The following is a 20618-nucleotide window of genomic DNA, read 5'->3' on the forward strand; positions in this document are numbered from 1 at the left end:
GAGCCAATTGAACTATGCAGTAGTTTTATTCTAAAAAAAGATAGTAAGTATCTCATTAGCATTCACTCATTGGCTCCATAGTGTTACAGATTTAGCAGCCTGGAGCTAATGCAGAAACAACCTGCTGCGTTTGCAACACTTCCAGAGATATAATTTTGAAAAACAAAAATAATTATATACATGAATGCCAGTCTCTAGGGTTGCAATTGCAGAAACACGTTTTGAGTGGGGGGTGGGGTTAGAATAAATAACAAATGTCTTATCCAGTCTAAATGGATAATATTTAAAATAAATTATCTATTTAGGAATACCCCAATATTTGGTATGCAAGGGGTCTGAGTAGGATACATTGGACAATAAAGTGGCTCTGCATTCACAGAAAATGGTTAGCATGTTTGGGGACTGCTGCACTTGTCAGATGTATTGCTCATTAAACACATATTTTTGAGAATAATTTAATGATCTATTCAGGGATACTAAGGTATAGAGTAAGCAAGTGGTCTGAGTTGGGTGAAAGGGCCCCCAGTAATATACGCATTTAGGGGGTTATTTACCAAAAAATCTTATTCATGGTCATTCCACGTCAGCTCAACCAGAAAAGGGGCACTTTGTTGCCCGACCATCTCAGATTTTGCTAGCAAAATTCACCTGGGGGTTTTTTGGGCCCGATGAGTTAAGAAATGCTAATCATTTTTTTGTATTATTTCCCCTTTGAGCTGTGACCTGGCAAAGGTCAACCTAAAGTGAAAAAGTGACCAGAAAAATCACCTTGGGCTCAACTTAGACGCTACCATCATGTGTAGCACCTTGTTCGACTAGGGCTTTCTAGAAAAAACTCCTGTAGGGGATATGGGTCCTAAAATGTTAGTATTGCTGTGAGAATCTTAGGGACCACTTTTCCAAATTTTGTGAAACACTTTTGGCTTCAAATCGGCTCCCGTGAAATGCTGGGTGACGCACTCTTTGCGGCTCGAATGAACTGAAGAAAGAATAATAAACAAAAACGAAAAGTGAGAAAGTAAAAATAAACACGACGTTCGCTTTCACTGAAAACTGGTAAACTTGTGTCTGTCTCATCTACAATAAATCGTACACTGTAGCCTGTACAACAAGGTGAGTAACGTCAAATGTCACGAAAACACATTTTCATCTGAATATCCTCATGGATCAGGCTTAAGGCAGATGCTGCTTTCAGTGTTCAGTAAAGAAGCTGGTTTAACGACTCAAGCGAGTTTTGTATGGCAAGCATGGAATATACCTCGTGCCAAACGTCCTTATTCAGATGAATGAATCTTTTTATAAAATTGGAGTGTTGACACTAGACTAGAACATGCATGTTCAAATGTTATATTGCAGGTCTAAAATTAATATTATATTTAATCTTACGTTTCGTCATGAGCAGGTACTGTAATCCCTTTAAAAATAAATACAGTGCATTTGTCATCCACAAAGCTCAACAGTATTTAATACATGCAGCAGTCATACAAAAAAAACACGCCTTTTTTTTTAAACCCAGCATTCAGATCTTCAAGGGAAAAGCTTGTCAAAAAGAATCCTTACAAAAATGTGTGTTTTTATGTGGTGCTTTTGGTGAAATCAGGTCAGTTATTGTATTTTGCTTCATAATAACTGAAAATATTTTATTTAAAGTGCGTAATACATACAGTATAAACAGAAATAATGGAAAAACACCATGGTGTTAAATTTAAAGTTTAATACACTGTAGTAGATCTATAGTACAATACAAATTGCACAGAAACTGTGTAGGCAATGTTCTATCCCTTGTTCTTGTGTATTTTGCTGCCATCAAGAGATGGCAACTACTGTACTGCACAACAATGCTAGTATTTAAAGTGTCTTTCTCTCGCAAACATTTCATGTTTTACAGTACGTGTTTGACCATATGGAAATTTTAGTATGTGGCTCGTAGGGTCAGGAAGTTTGGCCACCCCTGGTATATAACCATGAAAAAAGGAAAGGATCGTAAACATTTTAAACGTGAACTGGAACGGGGAGAGAGATTTTCTTCACAGTGTTCTTCCATTCATAGAACAGTCTGTCCTCAGGGAAGGGTCACTTGAAGGTGTTAGGTCCGGCCAGATGCATAACCTTCACTTGTGCTCCATCATCAGAGACGTTCTCAACTTCTCCAGGGAACATTTTATTTTCATACAACACCTTCACCCAGTCACCCAACTAGTAGACACAGCTGAGCTGGACCCTCCTGGACAACTGCGCCTTTCAACACTGTCACCACATGGAATTCCATACTTTCACTGGTAAATTAGACCTTTATCTTGCCTGGGGTATTGGGAACAAAGTGGTGTGCTTCCCTGGAGAAAGTGATGGCTAGGGTGTCATCATACCTGGCATTAAGGAGAGGGTGGTTCTCTTCAACCTGTTCTTGAGAGGTGAACATAACCTGTACACCGGTCCCGTGTCCTTTTGCCCATTCATACAGCTGGTATAGGGTAAATATGATGTTGCCTTGAAGACTAGCTTGTGCTGCTCTTGCCTTAATAGTACAGACTTTTTCTGTGTGATGTGGCAAAGAAATGCCATTCTGCGGTAATAGTAAAGTCTTGCTGATGAAAGCTAAGGCTGATGAAGTTTTTACAGTACTTGTACTGCCTAGCAGCTCCGTCACTGAAGTAATGTATATGTTTCAAGTCAGGGACCTCCCTCTTGATCAAAGGAATTACCTCCTTCTGAAATGCATTACTCATCACTGCAACACTCATGTGCTTAAGTTCACCGTCCTGACGGAAGTAGAACACAAACGGATGGAGTGTTGCCTGAGAACTGTCCCAGTGAAACCCTTGGGCAGCGTCTTGGATCACAAAATTATAATTTTCTGCAAAAATCGAGCAGACAGAAGTTTTAAGTTTCAAATGTGTCACAAAACAAAGAAATCTAAGTTCCACACACAATAACCCCTCAGCTCCAAACTAATGCCACTGGAAGCACACCCTGTCACTTTTTACTTTAGATCTAACCCCAGAAATGCAATATTGAAGAACAACGCCAGTTCGGTTAGGACTATCTGGTACTTTAGCCTCAGCAAAGTGACCATAAGAAATGCTTGAATGCATGACAAATGCAACTTCAAAAATCTGCCAAAAATCCAAAATCGGATTCCAAAATGTTTTGCTTAATTCTTGTAGATCTCATCAACATCTATCCAAAAATATCTTTGGGTGATTTTTTGCATGCCCCCCCTACACGTGAGTTATTTCCATGTAAAAAAAAAATAAAATAAAAATAAATCAATACACACACACCTTACATAAACAGCTGTAGCAACCCATGGGAACATGTAACACAATAAAATAAAAAGGTCCTTATATACCCTTTAATTAAGACCCAAGAGGTGGGACCTGGCTCTTTTGCATAGCGCAGACAGACCTTGGCAAAACATTCCTAATGTCAATGTATACCACTGTGGTTCTAAACAATATTTACAGTTATGTAACACCCCCCCACCCACCCCCGTCACACACATACATTACACATACAATGTGTGTTATTTATATAAATAACACACAAGTGATTTCCAAGATTTCCATTCTAACTAAACGTTTTCCTTGTGTTGCATGGTTCCTATATCTTCAGATAAAGGACATGTAGAATGGGGTAGCTTTATCTAGCCTACCTGTCGTATTGAAACACAATCCCTGTTGCAATTAGACTGAAATATAGAAAAAGGCCATAATTGATTGAGAGTTGAGAGAAACGATCCCCTGATCTGGAGATATGGATATATTACTGGCAGTAGAGAGATGGATTTCTTCATTTCATTTCTGTTAACACTGTTAAGGACCCAATTTTGTTCATTTTTGTAACAGTTTCAGAAGAGGACCTGCTGTATCATTTGTACATGTATCAGATGTGAGTTCATCCTCCTTGGGAAAATGCGTTGCAGGGGTACCTTCTTATCACCATATCAAGCAGCAGCTCAGCTAAACAGTTCTCATTATCCTCAGGTTTCCTTCAAGTGAAATTGCCTGTATACCATTACAGCCCATTTTAGTGAAATGTATTTAAATTAAAATTATTTCTTGAACTATTCTGTACCGGATCCAACACAGAAACCAAATGAAGGAGGAAGAAGGGCATGTTTAATAAACATGAGCTCATTTTCAAGTCAAAGATCTCTTCCATGTTCAAGAACATCTCTCATTTAGCTTCAAGCACTACCAATCTGCAAGAACCGTCTGTGTAAAACATACATCCCCGTATCACAGGGAATAAAACATAAAAAGGAGGCTTGTTCACAAAAATCGATAACAAACAATAATAAATTAAACATTGATTTGAAGGCTAATTTCTTGCAAATTAAGTTAGAGTACATCAAAAGCAAAGCATAATGGCTTTAAAATGTTCAAATATCAACAGAAAATGCACATAAACAGATTTGTAAAGAAAAACATGGTTTCTTTGTTACTGAAAGTGTATTATTGTTATTATTCTAATAATAATAATAATAATAATAATAATAATAATAATAATAATAATAATAATAATAATAATAATAATAATAATCAATAATCATTTTAAAATGGAAGAAATTACAAAGCTTGTCATCTGAGAACCTTATGAAGCAATCAGCATCAAATAAAATTGAAGGCTGATTATGAGGTTCAGGCATTATTTCCAATGAGAAAAAAAAACCGGTATCTTTGACATTCATTATCAATTTAACACAGGCATGGTATCTTAGAAATGAGTAGAATTACCAGTTCTAGCTCAGCGTGGCTTTACTTACACATAAATACATAATACAACTATTTATTAATATGCAAATTACAGTACGAGTCCAGTTCCCCATACAGTAACTGGCAGTGATGTTTTAATAATTTATAACCACCTGATAGAAGGAAAGACTTGCTCTGCCATTATGGCATACGAGCGCTCACTCTTAGAAGGTTCACAGCCAGATATAACAATGTAAAGGGGGATTATCTCTAAATGCTAAAACTACATGCTAAATGAGATCTCCAGAGAAGCTATATGATGCTTTCCCATCATAAACAAGCACTTGATATAGGATTTCATGCTCTTACAAGCTATCCATCATACTAACATCTCTCTGATCTAAAGGCTGATCTAAAATCTTGTTAGTTGCCCTCATGTATAGCAGAGGTAGGGAGTCCCTATGTGTGTAATCTCTGGCAATGCCCTCCAGTGACCACACTCAAAAGAATGAAAGTTAGAATAACACTCGTAATTGAATTTGAAATCCAAACAGTAGCACCTATAGGTTTTGGATCTTGTTTTGCCCGTACGTTGTTCTTGCATAATGTATGACAGAATATTAATTAAACTTAGACATTAGAAAACTGTACTGAAACTCACACACATTATGCTGAAAAATACTGCTGCTTTTATGATGGCTTATCATTTCCAAAGGGCCTTTGTCAACATTTTCTAGCCAAATTCTGAATACATTTACATCTTGAAACAGAGTATTTCCTTGAGCTTTTTCTATTCTTTATAGCATATAAATCACATGCATAACATTATTATTATTATCATTATTATGGTATGTATTACTATGTGTCGTCCCACTAAGATGAACTACAAAAATAAATGTTGTTAATAATAATAACAAAACAAGCAACCTCTTCTAGAATAAATCAATAATCAAATTTATACATGCTTGTACTGTTAACTAAACACCATGCATTACATTTGATCCCCACAGACCCCAAATAAAATACAGCCTACCTACCAGCTCTTACCCCAAGGCCTCCTTTCATATGGTAAATATGCTTTAGTTTACTTTTACATCTAGCTTTCGATAAACTGTGAGCCATTCAAAGAGTGCAGCAGAGTATGAAAATAATGAGCTTTCCCTCACTCGCTTCATTCGCCGTCGCACATGTCAAATACTGATTTGTTTCCCTCGAAGAGCAGAGTCCAGGGGAGGCTACACATGGAAACAGAAGCTCTTCTTTATTCTTTGTGCAAGTACAGCCAGCCCTGAGCTACCTCACAAGCAGTAAATGAAACCAAAAAAAAAAAAAAAAAAACTGTGATGTGGGAGGCCCTGCCACTTAGATTTCTACCAGCCCCTAGCACATTGTTCATCTAGGGCTTTATGTAAAACTGTGAGAATGAAACTTTCAAAGTGAATTAATAGTGTTATATCTGTTTTGGATACTGATTAGACAGAATGTATAATATCCATGCATGCAGATACTGTATCTGGGTAAGGTGGCAATAGCATTCATTGATCTTCAATAGCTTGATGCCACCAATTATCAGGAAACTTTGAAGTCTTCTTTTACAGTTTAGGTATATTCAATGCAACCACAATTAGACCTCCTTACAAAATGGGTGGCTTGCTGTTACCTGACTCAGCTTTCATACACGTAGGGCTGGATGATAAGTACATTTTCAGTTATTGATTATCAGTTTTTTTTAATCTATTTACCGTGATGTTCTCCTTAGTAATTTTTCAAACTTGCCAATTTTTATGTATTCATTTCCGAATAATTTTTAGTAGGAGGAATTCCTTTCAACTCACAAACCTGCTGTACAGCATCACTAACCCTTTTCTACCACTTTAATTGTACTGTGTGCTGTTAACAAAGGGATCAATAATTCCCCTCTGCTTGAAAACACCAATGGGAAACATATAGTGTTAAAAGGCATACTAAAATGTGCCTTCTCAACACTGTTCATTGTTTTTCCCATTTGAGGATACTACAGAACACGTAATGCATTTTGAACATTTGTGACACAGTAACTTTGCATTAATGGTGTCTGGATTTGAACTGAAAGTGATATAAAAATGATCCTGTTCATTTTATAATCGTGAGTTATACGAAATGTGATACGCAGCGGCAAGCCCTGACTTTAATGTAATGTCTGGTTGAAGGTTTGGATTGCAGTCTGTAGAAGCCCTGGTCTGTTATTGGCACAAGATGCGATTCAGTTTTACAGACTGGTTTCATGGCATTTTACAAGCTCTTGACTAAAATCATGTTTTTATTCCCCCCTCAGTCTTATACATTTTTATATGATCTTGACCTAAAATACGGCGCTATACAAGGTGATTTTAAAGTCAGTTAGCCACTTTGTGCTGTTATGGGGGAGATAAAAAAGGTGTCACCAAATTGTAGGCAACAAGATTATAGGACTATGTGTATGCGTCATAAAGGACCTTGTCGCAGACCCCCTGTAAGTGCTATTGAATTAACTGCATACTATGGTACCATTTGTCAAGATAAACAAAAAAAAAAAACTGCTATATTTTCATAGGAACACACAGCAGCCCTTGACAAGTGGCATACAGTTCAGGAATGGGTTATTTCCACAGCAATATTGCAAAATATATAATAAAAATGACTTTATAATCATAGCAGTAATTATACACCTGTGTTGAATGAGTTCACATATTAAAAATGTGCTTTTAGTAATTTGCTATTGCTAAGATTCATACAGTACACAGATGCAGTACAGCTCTATGCAATTATCTGCAGGAAAAGACTCCTATGAGAGATTAAAGTTAATTCAATGGTAGTCTCTGATACACACACACACACACACACACACACACACACATACATATATAAAGTACTACATTCTAGAACACTAGTAATAATTCAGCTTTACAATGGATATATGTAATGTAAATATATTTGTTTTATTACTTTATTTATAGTCAACTAAACTAAGCGGTCACTTGTTCTTAACAACCAGTAAACGCCAAAAAAGAAACACACACACACACACACACACACACACACACACACACACACACACACACACACAGTATCGAGCCATTTTAAAACACTATCGAAATACAGCCACCCTTCACTCACCCATGTTGCAGAACTGAATTCTTTGTTGGCGTATCCTCTGTGTTCAAGAATGTGAATGCAATACTTGCACAAGATAATACTCATCCAATTCCCTAAACACTTAAGTGCACAGTTGGAACCGTAAACCATAAAGTTAAAGAGACATTTCATGCTTCATCTGTAATTGATTTTGCCATTACACAATTATAAACGAGTCGGACGCTTGTTAAAATTTGCTTATTTATTTACAGCAAAGAATCCGCTGTATCACAAAGCTGCTAAACTGTTAATAAAACAAAACCGTATCAAAGCCTATTGGTTTTCTCGGAGCCAAAAGTTTCAGTCCCCTTCTTAAATTTAAACATATATAAATGATGTTAGAAGCGTGGTACCTTTCAAGCAAAATAAATAAATAAATAAATAAATAAATAAATAAATAAACAAGAGAATCCTTCATGCTGATACAGTAAGTAGGCGAGTGCAGTTCTTGTGTGTTAGTGTGGTTATATAATAATAACATGGGTACAAAGTGCATGAGTTGTTATTATCTTTACTACTTTATATATATATATATATATATATATATATATATATATATATATATATATATATATATATATATATATATATATTCAGTTCTCTGTGTACAAATGCCCATAGAGGTTTGCTAAGGTAGATAACAATTTAAGGTAATTCAGTCAAATGCCCCAAAATAGTACTGTAATATCGCCATAAAATCATGAACTGGTTAAAATAAAGTTTAACCCGTAAATTACAACTGTAATAAACAACAACAACAACAACAACAACAACAACAACAACAACAACAATAATAATAATAATAATAATAATAATAATAATAATAATAATAATAATACTTACTATCGTTTATAAACATTTTTTTGCAAATCTTTGTACTTTAAATGCCAGTCCGTTATGTAATATGGTATTTTGTATTAAACGCCAATGCTGTATTTATCTTGCTGAGATATAATATAAATTGCAATAACTTACTCTCAGTTGAACAAACCCTGACGTTACCTTGAAGCCAGTGGCTCTGAAGGAATCTCTAAGTCATCGCCGTCACACTTAATGTTAGCCGCAGCTGAACCGAACCACTCACTTTTCACCCCAGTCTGCAGGAGCTAAGGTTGCAGCCAGTTATACCACTGTCTCTCCCAAAGAAACAAATTAAAAACAGCAGCCTCTTCATTATTAATGAATTCAAAGCCAGAGACAAGCGAAGGGTACAGAAAAAATACCGTTTCCTCCCCCGAGTCCTTAGTTTAACACCATCCCTTACCGTCTGCACTGAACCTCATCAACAATCACGACAGCCCATTCGTATACAATCAGTAAAGACATTACCAAAAGGGAGGAGTCCCGCGTCAGATGATCAGTTAAAATGGCTTTTTTTTTAAATTACTGGCTACCCTTACACTAACTATAGAATACCTGCCAATTGCATGTATTTTAATGTGCAAAATCAGAACAACACTATTATGTGATTCTGAACTGAAATTATTGAGCGTTTTCATTTCCTAGCTTGCCAAGTGATACAGTTGTGCTATATAACGTAGACTCCTTTAAACCACTCAGGCTACATATAAATCATCCAATGCTTTTATTTGTTTTTCATGATCCTTTCTTTGCTGACAGTGGGTTGGGATAGAACTTTAAAGACAAATGATCAAAACATGGATTTTTTTAGAATCAAGCTTAGGGACCAACAACCAAGTACCATGTACCGTTGTCAAGTAAGTTATTTAGGTCAGTATGAGATCAGCATTAATATATTTAAATTATTCATTAAGGTATAGTATTCTTTAGAACGGAGCCTACTGTAGATGTTCTGAATGTATTGTATTTGCTAGTTTATTTTTTTTACAGTGTATACCTTTTTAAAAAAAAAAAATGAACATGCAAATGTTTTGTTGCCTTATTTTATCAATCCAGTCTTAAAGAAAACTTACTATTAAGCAGAAGTATAAAAAGATATACAGTTTAGATATGGGCTGAATATACCTGGATAGATTCACAGTGACAGAACTACTTGATATATCAAACACATATGTCACAGTGATAATGGCAAACCTAATTCATTGATATAATGTTTGTCAAAAGCAATACATAAGAAAGGAAGGCCATTATAGTGAATATAGTATTGAAACCAAAACCAGCTGTCCTAATACTACCAGAAGCCTAATGGGAGTAATTGCTAGATAAGATCACAATAAGTCACTCCTCTAGCAGCACAAACACATTGTAGTCCTGTCCCGTACTCTGTGTGTGTGTGTGTGTGTGTGTGTGTGTGTGTGCTCATGGAAGGTGAGTAACATGAGGACGAAATCACAGAAAATAAATGTAGGTTAAATTACTTTTGACTTAATGTGTTGAGTTGATTTTTGTAACACTGCCAAAGTGTATTGGTGTGGATGTGGACTAATTACGGGTGACCAAGTATAAAGAAAGTCACCAGTATAAAGATGTGGGGGTATATTTTCAAATAGTACTCCAATCTTCAATTAACTCCTACTTTCTGAATCGTGAACAATCCAATGTTAAAAAACGAAGTGCTTCGGAGACTTTGAATTGTATAACTTTGTTTACTGTACTCTAACATTTTTATCATGCTTGCAATCATTCCGAGTGCTTCTTTATGCAATAACACAAATGTGTTTATATTTTTCTATAAGTCTGTAAGGAGGTTTTTTTTTTTTTTTTTTTTTTAATTTTCTCCCTAATTTGAAATGCCCAATTATTTTATTATGCTCAGCTCACCGCTACCACCCCTGCGCTGACTCGGGAGGGGCGAAGAACAACACACGCTGTCCTCCGAAGCGTGTGCCGTCAGCCGCCCGCTTCTTTACACACTGCGAACTCACCGTGCAGCCGCCTCAGAGCTACAGCGTCGGAGGACAACGCAGCTCTCGGCAGCTTACAGGCAAGCCCGCAGGCGCCCGGCCAGACTACAGGTGTCGCTGGTGCGCGGTGGCCGACCTAACCCTCCCTCCCCCCGGACGACGCTCGGCCAATTGATTAATTGGCTGATTAATCAATCGGCTTATTATTATTTGGACCTGACCTGTCTAAATGTGTCCCAGAATTATGGGGTCAGTTGGCAACCCTAACTGTAATAAATGAAACCCAAAACGGTGAGGTGTTTTTTCTTTGTACAATGCTCCCTTTTCTATACAAGTTTATATAAAGTGCATTTAAGTTTTCACTTGCACTTGCACTCTAAAAAAAGGCATAAGTAACAGTCATGCCATTACTTTATGAAAATCTTTTGCCACTTTGCTTATTGTGTAGGAACCACAATGCAGGGATTTAAAAAAAAAAAAAAAAAAAAACACCTGATGTCTACCTTTATACTGAAATACACTCATCTTTTTTCTGGAATAGATCATAGTACTTAATCTACACATAAACACAACAGAGAAGCACACAGAATATATTATTGTAGGATAAGTAATATGTAAACAAATTAAAATAAAATAAATAACGGATATATGTTCTGATCCAAAGCTCTCATTGTAGCATGCTGCTACAAGCTAAACTGAAGTATGGAGAGTGCCTAAAACTGGTAAAGTTGAACACATACTGAATGGAACCTATTCTTCAGTTAAGCATCTCTGTCACCAGGGCTTATTTAGCAAATTGCTGTTTATTTTATGAGTAACATCAATGTATTGTCCTTTTCAAAGACGTTGGGTATTTTGAACATTCATTATTCACTTAAGATAGCTTTTATGCTTAATACAGCACAGACAATTTGTAAGTGACCAGACCCAGAGTGTTGTTCTAACATCTCTATCCTTTCCCTAAGAATGTAATTATCTATTGTATCTAGAAGTGCAAAAGATCAAGATCAATCCATTTAACGAAAGCGAGACCATGACAATTATAAACATTATAATTGAGGTGAATATAGCTGTATTTCATATACCAGTGGGTGATATGTTATATCTGTTACTGTCTTTGTAAAGGACAATTCAAGGTTTTCAGGTTAATGAACATTTCTGTTGCCTTTATTCAGCCAGGATTACAAGATTGTATTGCATCAGGGACATGACTGGGTGGGAGACAACAACCACAAAATACAGTAATAAATCACTAACTTTTTAAAGTAGGTATTTGACTGGTGCTCTTCATTACAACAGTGGTTATTACACAACAGGTTTTGCCAGGTTGAGCAGCAGGAAATGACTCATAAGTAAAAAAGCGTCAGGTATAAATGACATCCGTTTAATTTACTGTGATTTTCCTTAGCTTGGATATTTTCAATTCGGATATTTGGTCAGTTGCTGGTCAGAAGCAAAGAATACATTGAAAACACTCACATTAAGTAGCAAAGGCCTTGCATAATTAACTGGTTATATGATGTTTCAATAAAGAACCAACTCAAAAATAAGATACAGTATTTTGTGAGCCCCTGAAAAATAAACCTCTAAAAGGAGCACGTTTAGTTATATACACAGAATGAACACCTGAGAGTTCTACTTACATTTGTGTTCTTACAACCAGCCAATTCACATTACTGACAGAAAACAAAATAAAAACCCTGATACACACACTATTCTTTTGACAACAAGAAAAATGAACACCGAAACATGGGAATTCATAAGCTGAACATTTTATAGTAAATGTCTAAAGTATTCATCTATTCCTTACTTAAATCTTCTCCCAATTTGAAATAGCCAATTGTATTATTTTAGGCTCAGTTCAACGCTACCAACCCTCATGCTGACTCGGGAGCGGCGAAGATGAACACATGCTGTCCTCCGAAGTGTGTGCCGTCAGCTGACTGCTTTTTTTCACTCTGCAGGCCCGCCATGCAACCACCTCAGAGCTGCAGTGTTGGAGGACAACGCAGCTCTGGGCTTCTTACAGGCAAGCCTGCAGGTGCACGGCCAGACTACAGGGGTTGCTGGTGCATGGTGAGCCGAGGACACCCTGGCTGACCTAAGCCCTCCCCACCCGGGCGATGCTCGGCCAATTGTGCGCCGCCCCTTGGGAGCTCTCGTCCACGGTTGGCAGTGGAATAGCCTGGACTCGAACCAGTGACCTCCAGGCTGTAGGGCGCATCCTGCACTCCATGCGGACTGCCTTTACCGGATGCGCCACTCGGGAGCCCCCTTCCTTGCTGAAATCTATACCACCTACAAGCCCAACATTCTAATTAAAACTTTTTTTTTATTTTTTGTGAACAATAACTGCTGAAGGAAGTCAAGCATTTTAATTCAGATTGAAGAAATATTGCATTAAACTGCATTTCAGATATACAGTATGTCATGCTATTTGTCCATTATAGTGCTAATATTGAGAAGCATGGAAAGGGTAGATGTATATTTTAGCAGCTAGCAAACCTATAAAAGGGCAAGAGAACTTTCCTTTTTAAAAAGTGCATTAATAGTGTAATGGCATCATTATGCCATACATAATGCAGTTGGGACAGGAAGCAGCAGAGAGTCAGTGTACTTGGGTTTACATTCCATTATTATTTTATCACAGCAATAGATATTAGACATTGAAATACTTTTGGCATATAATTATTTTTAATAATAATTTGACTTTTATGTCTGAATAAAAAAAAAAAAAAAACTTTTGATACACTCAGTAACTTGTATTAAAGAATGTCCATAGCAAGTTAGCTTTAACTGTTTGGTAAATACTTTTAAAAAAAATGTTATTTAATATTTACTGAAATTGTACATTAATGTACATTGATGCATTGAGGGAACATAATGCATGGAATAAGCATCTGGTTTGTGTCATATACATCTTAAAATCCAATGCAATGTTCTTTAATAGTATATTACAGAAATCAATAGAAACACTGCAATTCATCATCCTGAAATATATCCATTCAATGTATTGATAAATATAGTTTAAGCTACTCTGTATCCTGACACAGACAGCAAAGTGGCTATTACAATCAATGTGGATTTCAGTATATTGTAGGCTATGTATTTTATGGAGGTACTTAAAAAAGTAGCATCTTTAGAAAGGGGCCATATTTTTAAAGCATTGGTTTCATTCTTCGTTTATTCCTATTTTTTTTAGAAAAGGAAAAATCCACATTTTTCTTGGGAATCTTAGTAAACCCTTAAAAAGTTTACCGTAGCCGTACTGTATACTTTATTCTTCCATAGTTTGCATACTATTTTATTAGCAGTAGTAAAATAAAAAAGCACCTTTAAAAAATACACTGCAATTCTGAATTCCCATCCTTTTCTCATACAGTGACATTTAAGCAGCAGAACTGGATACTACAGTCTCTAATATACTCCTATTCTTACTAAAATGTTTAGAGAAAAAGGCCCCAGAGTATCTGGAACTTACGAAAAAGGGCAACTTGGCTAATCCCAGAACTAAATACTGTGAGCTATGAGAAAAGGTTAAAGGAATTAATATCTCGTAGATCTAGAAAAAAGATGGATTAAAGGGGCGATTTGATTGAAGTTTATAAAATCCTAAATGATATAGATAAGGCCAAGTCACGGTTTCACATACAGACTGAAGTACACAAATGGAAGTTCAGAACACCAACCCATTTAGTATCTAGGGTTAATATAACCTTGCACTCTTTTTTTCAGTTCTCCTTTTCTTTTTTCTTAATTTTCCTTTCTCACTTTTTTCATTAGAGCATATGAAGATAATAGGGGAGGTCATTTGGCCCATCTAAGCCCACCTGGTTTCTAGTAGCTGGTTGATATCAGAACTTTTTCAAGTTGGGTCTTAAATGATCCAAGTGATTCTGCCTCAACAACATGTCTAGGTAGCCCAATCCATTCTCTCACCACTCTCTGTGTGAAGAAGTGTCTCCTTTATCTTTACTGTGTCCTCTGGTCCTGGTTTCTGTACAGTGCTTAAAGTATTCATTAGAATTAAAAAGTAAGTGGTGGGGTACAGAAATATATAGTGTTATACGTCCCCACGAGTTGCTACAACTGCTTAAATAATGTACCTGTAATTGTTCTTTTCATTGTTAACATTCTGACAAATTTTTACTTTTGTAACTCCTTGTGGCAAAGTGGTTAACAGTGTGCGGGTCCAGGTAATGCAGCAGTGAGTAATGAACGGACAGACAACGATAATCCAGTTGCAATGATGTTTTTTTTTTTACAATCCAATTGGTCTGATGACCCAAATACAGCAGTAAAGAATAAACAGTGATAATGAGAAGCAATACAGCGGCGTTTGATCCTGAAATAATAAACAGTCCCATACTTTAAACACCCACACGAAACACAAAACACAAACACAAGTCCACAGTGAGTGCTAAGGTGCTCGTGGTGTAATTACAGTTCTCAATTGAAATAGTGCAGTGTTGTCCGGGTTTAGTGCTGCCCTTTGGCGACAGCTCCAGATCGTGTTAGCTGTCTCAATAACAAACAATTACAATTTTGACATGACAAACAAAACAAACAAAACACTCACGGGTCACAACACAGGTCTCCTTTTGGTTTAGCTTTAATCATTACAAAGGAACAGATCACTTCACTCCATCCCCTTTTGAAGCATGCTCATAAGGCACTTCAAGGAACATTTTATTCTTGTGCTATCCTGTGCTCTGGATAAAAGGGAGTCCTATTTTCTGCTCCAGCTATTTGACAGCACCGTGAATACAAGTTGAAGAAATATCCATCTACATGATAGAAACAGCAATGTGGAGTAGTGGTTAGGGCTCTGGACTCTTGACCGGAGGGTCGTGGGTTCAATCCCAGCTGGGGGACACTGTACTTTACCTAGGTTGCTCCAGTAAAAATCCAACTGTATAAATGGGTAATTGTATGTAAAAAAATGTGTAAAAAAATAATGTAATTGTATGTAAAAATAATGTGATATCTGGGCAGCAGTGTGGAGTAGTGGTTAGGGCTCTGGGTCGTGGGTTCAATCCCAGGTGGTGCTGCTGTACCCTTGAGCAAGGTACTTTACCTAGATTGCTCCAGTAAAAACCAACTGTATAAATGGGTAATTGTATGTAAAAATAATGTGATGTCTTGTAAGAACTGTAAGTCTAAGAAATAAATAATAAATCAGTAAAATGTGACAGTCCTGGACTGGTGTGGTGACCTTCTGCCTTCCAGGAAGTGGCCTGTCCCTCACAGAGCTGGTTTCCTGATTTCTCTGGACTAGTCTGATGATTGTTGAAGCAGAACATCTCATTCTCTGGGCAACTTCTCTCATAGACAGGCCGCCTTCAATCATGTTGATAGCAACCAGGCGATCTTCATTACTCAAGTGGGGCATGGTCGTATCTTTCGCTGTTCTTGCATTAATTAAAATCATGTCTTTTTGAATGGCTATTTCTACAGATTCTTAATCAACATATTTTGGCAATTTTAACTCAACTCAAATACCAAACACTGAGCACCTGACGTTTTTATGAAATCACATGACTTGAGCTCAGTATTTTGTTATCCCAAGGAACAATACTACTCAAACAATCAACATACCTATCTGCTCACTATTTAAAATGTAAATAGCATTATGTATGCACCCCATGAGCTATTGATGTAAAACTAAAAAAACACTGTTGCGCTTTCATTGTGCATCAGTATATATATATATATATATATATATATATATATATATTTGCTAAGTCTTTGCTAAGATACTTTTACATGAGTTCAGGAGCTACTCTTCAGTTGTAATTGCCTTCCACTGACACATCTAATGAAGGCTAGATCAGTCAAGGTGTCTTTACATTGGTAGGCATCGCAACCCTCTAGCGCACAGCAGTGTATTGCCAGCAAAACAAAAGGAAACGATCCAAAGTGTCAGATCACAAGATGGCACTGGCTTTTACTATAAAGACACTGGCTGGTCAAAAATATGTACTGCTCCTGTTTTCAGGTGAATGCACCTCAACACAGATTGTAGAAATAAATAAATACAAAAACTGTATTTGAGTAACTACTCAGAATCACTGCAAATATCATCAAAGGGTGCAAAAAAAATTTGGAAATTTGAATCTAAATGCTTTTCAAAGTACTTGCAGGAATTGGTCACTGTTGTAAAGTCTAATTAAATTGTTTAGAGCACAAGCATACCCACATTTGTCATAATATTCCAGGTTTTAGTATGTATATCCGTGTCAAGAATCCATCAGATGACCTTTAATAGTTTTTTTAAACTGATGAAGATAAAGAGTCACGGCTATTGATCTTATGAATGTAGAGAGATCGAAAGACAAAGGGCATACAACCATTGACTGCAAAAAGGCAAAGACTTTTGATAAGGAAAATACTTCGCCCTCTATACTGGCCTTTAAAACAACAATCAAACAGTATGAATGAACAATCCGGTGATGAGATAGTGTGAGTAGGCAAGCTGTCTATCTCAGATGAAAAATGTACCGTTCATGTATGTCTCTTTTGCGTCTCAAAGAAAAGCTTGAGAATCCCCTTTACTTCTCATTTAAATGTAATATACTTTTCAAGTGTTTACCCTGAAACCACTGCTGGAGAAACCAAATGAGAAAAAAATTAGATCTGTTTCATGGAAGGCATATTTCAGATATGCCTTCAGAGATATTTTAACTTTAATAAACAATATAGAGAAAACTGATATTATATATATATATATATATATATATATATATATATATATATATATATATATATATATATATATTCCATAGCAACAGTCCTCCGAGCAACTAGTATGATCAAGACTGACATGCACATCTTTTACAAAGAAAAAATATCCCAGAAGCATGTTTCCATCAGCTTTCTCAAGAAGATATTCACCAAATTCTAAATGAAAAACATGCTAAAAATACAAAAGCTGTAACAAAAACATCTACCACCATCTCCCAGCAATATCTCCACTCCAAAATCACAGACTTAAAGAAACATGAGACTCAAGACCTCGATTGCCTTCTTTAAGAGTACTGAGAGCTGTTGTCCGGATACCAAATGTAGATAAAGCTGTCTTTCAAGGTTTAATATAACATATATGGACTGGATATTTCCTGTTTTGTGGAAAACTGTTATCCTCTCATGTTGACATAGTGTTCTCCAGGGGACAATATAATCCGCTGAGACACCTCAGCATATCCCTTGGGAGCATTAGTTTTCCACTATATGTCTCAACTTCAGTCCATATTTGTAAATAGTGTGGTAGGGTGGAAGCCCTGCTGGTACAAGGTGTATGTGCGTGTGTGAAGAAAACACATGGGAATGTGGCTGGGGCCATAATTAGCCCATAATTGATCTCAGTGCTGGATTGAGGTGCATGTTGCTGTGTTGCTCTCCTGTTTATGTCCATGAGTTTTTGTGTAGACTTTTTGTTTTGGCCCGTGTACCTTTTTTGTATTCATGTGTTTTATTTTGTTTACTGTAAAAGTTAATAAACGTGTGCAATAGCGCTTAAACTGCAGCTTCTTAGTTCTGAGTTTCTATCCCTGCCGGTAACATCGTGGGCTATGACGCTACCCCAATAGTATACACAGAGATAGCAGAGTCTTCAGAGTCTATGTTCTGAGTGAGGGAGAATGTTGTATCCATTATGTCACAAGTGTTTTGGTCTTTACCTTTTCAGGGTCCTGGATTAAAAAAATAAAATCTGCTATGTGCAGCTTCTGCTTTGAATCTGACTTTAACTGAATCAGTAATTCAGTTCGGCGACAGACTGCTGTCACAGGTTATCAATTTGTCCACTTCAAAAAGCTGCGGGAACATCTACAACTCCAAGAGTAGCTACAGATGTTTCGTTATTGCTGTATTAGCGGAGGGGGCATCCTAGTTTGACAGGGGTTTAATTGATTCACATCAGGGCAGAAATAATTGAAATAGTTATATTGAATTGTCTTAAGTTTAGTTAAAGGGAAACGGGTAGTTATATCAACAATTCTTTAGATTAGGTTTAAGGAATATCTATATAGAGTAGAAAATATTTCAGGAGCATCCTATACATTTGTTTACCATTATTTTGCTTAAGTGGTATTCCAGGAGCAACTTGAGGAAAGATTGATCAGTTTTTGCAGAGAATCATTGTAGATGTGTTCAGTTTGACAGCAGACACTGCTGCAGTCACAGATGTTTCAGAGACTTTTTTAGTGAACTAACCTGTGCTGTCACTATGGACACTTTACGACGTTTGCTTATCCCAACTGGCTTAAGAACATAAGAACATAAGAAAGTTAACAAATGAGAGGAGGCCATTCGGCCCATCTTGCTCGTTTGGTTGTTAGTAGCTTATTGATCCCAGAATCTCGTCAAGCAGCTTCTTGAAGGATCCCAGGGTGTCAGCTTCAACAACATTACTGGGGAGTTGGTTCCAGACCCTCACAATTCTCTGTGTAAAAAAGTGCCTTCTGTTTTCTTTTCTGAATGCCCCTTTATCTAATCTCTATTTGTGACCCCTGGTCCTTGTTTCTTTTTTCAGGTCGAAAAAGTCCCTTGGGTCGACATTGTCAATACCTTTTAGGATTTTGAATGTTTGAATCAGATCGCCGCATAGTCTTCTTTGTTCAAGACTGAATAGATTCAATACTTTTAGCCTGTCTGCATATGACATGCCTTTTAAACCTGGAATAATTCTGGTCGTTCTTCTTTACACTCTTTCTAGAGCAGCAATAACCTTTTTATAGCGAGGTGACCAGAACTGAACACAGTATTCTAGATGAGGTCTTACTAATGCATTGTAAAGTTTTAACATTACTTCCCTTGATTTAAATTCAACACTTTTCACCATATATCCGAGCATCTTGTTGACCTTTTTTTACAGCTTCTCCACATTGTCTAGATGAAAACATTTCTGTCCTTGGTCTTTTTCATAGATTCCTTCTTCAATTTCATTATCTCCTATATGATATTTTTAATGCACATTTTTATTGTATAGTACCTTACACTTTTCTCTATTAAATGTCATTTGTCATGTGTCTGCCCAGTTCTGAGTGCTGTCTAGATCATTTTGAACGACCTTTATTACTGCAACAGTGTTTGCCACTTCTCCTATTTTTGTGTCATCTGCAAATTTAACAAGTTTGCTTACTATACCAGAATCTAAGTCATTAATGTAGATTAGACCTAAGCAGAGGACCTAATACTGATCCCTGTGGTACACCACTGGTTACCTCGCTCCATTTTGAGGTTTCTCCTGTAATCAGTACTTTCTGTTTTCTACATGTTAACCCTAATCCATGTGCATGCATTTCCTTGAATCCCTACTGCGTTCAGTTTGAGAATTAATCTTTTATGCTGGGACTTTGTCAAAAGCTTTCTGGAAATCTAAATAAACCATGTCATATACTTTGCAGTTATCTACTGTTGCATCCTCAAAAAAGTCAAGAAGGTTAGTTAGACATTATCTCCCTTTCCTAAAACCATGCTGACTGTCTCCCAGGATACTGTTACCATATACTGTAGGTAATTTTCCATTTTTGATCTTATTATAGTTTCCATAGGTTTACATATAATAGAAGTCAGGCTTATTGGTCTGTAGTTACCTGGTTCGGTTTTGTCTCCATTTTTTGTGGATCGGTATTACGTTTGCAATTCTCTAGTCTGTCGGTACAACCCCTGTGTCAAGAGACTGTTGCATGATCTTGGTTAGCGGTTTGTAAATAACTTCTTTCATTTCTATGTTATGTTACTGCAGTATAACAGCATTTGGAATCCCAAAGGGAGCAACAGTGTGATTCCGCTTATCATATAATGTAAAATATTTGATTGGATTTAATAAAGATGGCAAAGTGTTAGAATTTTAAGTAGTTGTCATTTCTTTCTCGTTTCCTTTTACAGATGTACTGGAGCACACATCCATTGTTCTTTTATTGCTTATCTTTCTGAAATATGT

General features: G+C 36.6%; 1 protein-coding gene across 6 annotated transcripts in view; it reads right to left on the bottom strand.

Moving 5' to 3' along the window:
- LOC117418106 (heparan sulfate glucosamine 3-O-sulfotransferase 1-like) overlaps window positions 1-9188 on the bottom strand; it is a 30682-nt gene extending 21494 nt beyond the window's left edge. Inside the window, exon 1 of one of the 6 annotated variants that reach the window (XM_034030706.2) lies at window positions 9112-9188. The gene's annotated coding sequence lies outside the window, so the exon portion shown is untranslated. The other 5 variants (XM_034030703.2, XM_034030704.2, XM_034030705.2 and 2 more) reach the window with 5 other exon arrangements.
- Window positions 9189-20618: the final 11430 nt, after the last annotated feature.

Source organism: Acipenser ruthenus, chromosome 13, assembly GCF_902713425.1.
Source record: "Acipenser ruthenus chromosome 13, fAciRut3.2 maternal haplotype, whole genome shotgun sequence".
Taxonomy (NCBI): Eukaryota; Metazoa; Chordata; class Actinopteri; order Acipenseriformes; family Acipenseridae; genus Acipenser; species Acipenser ruthenus.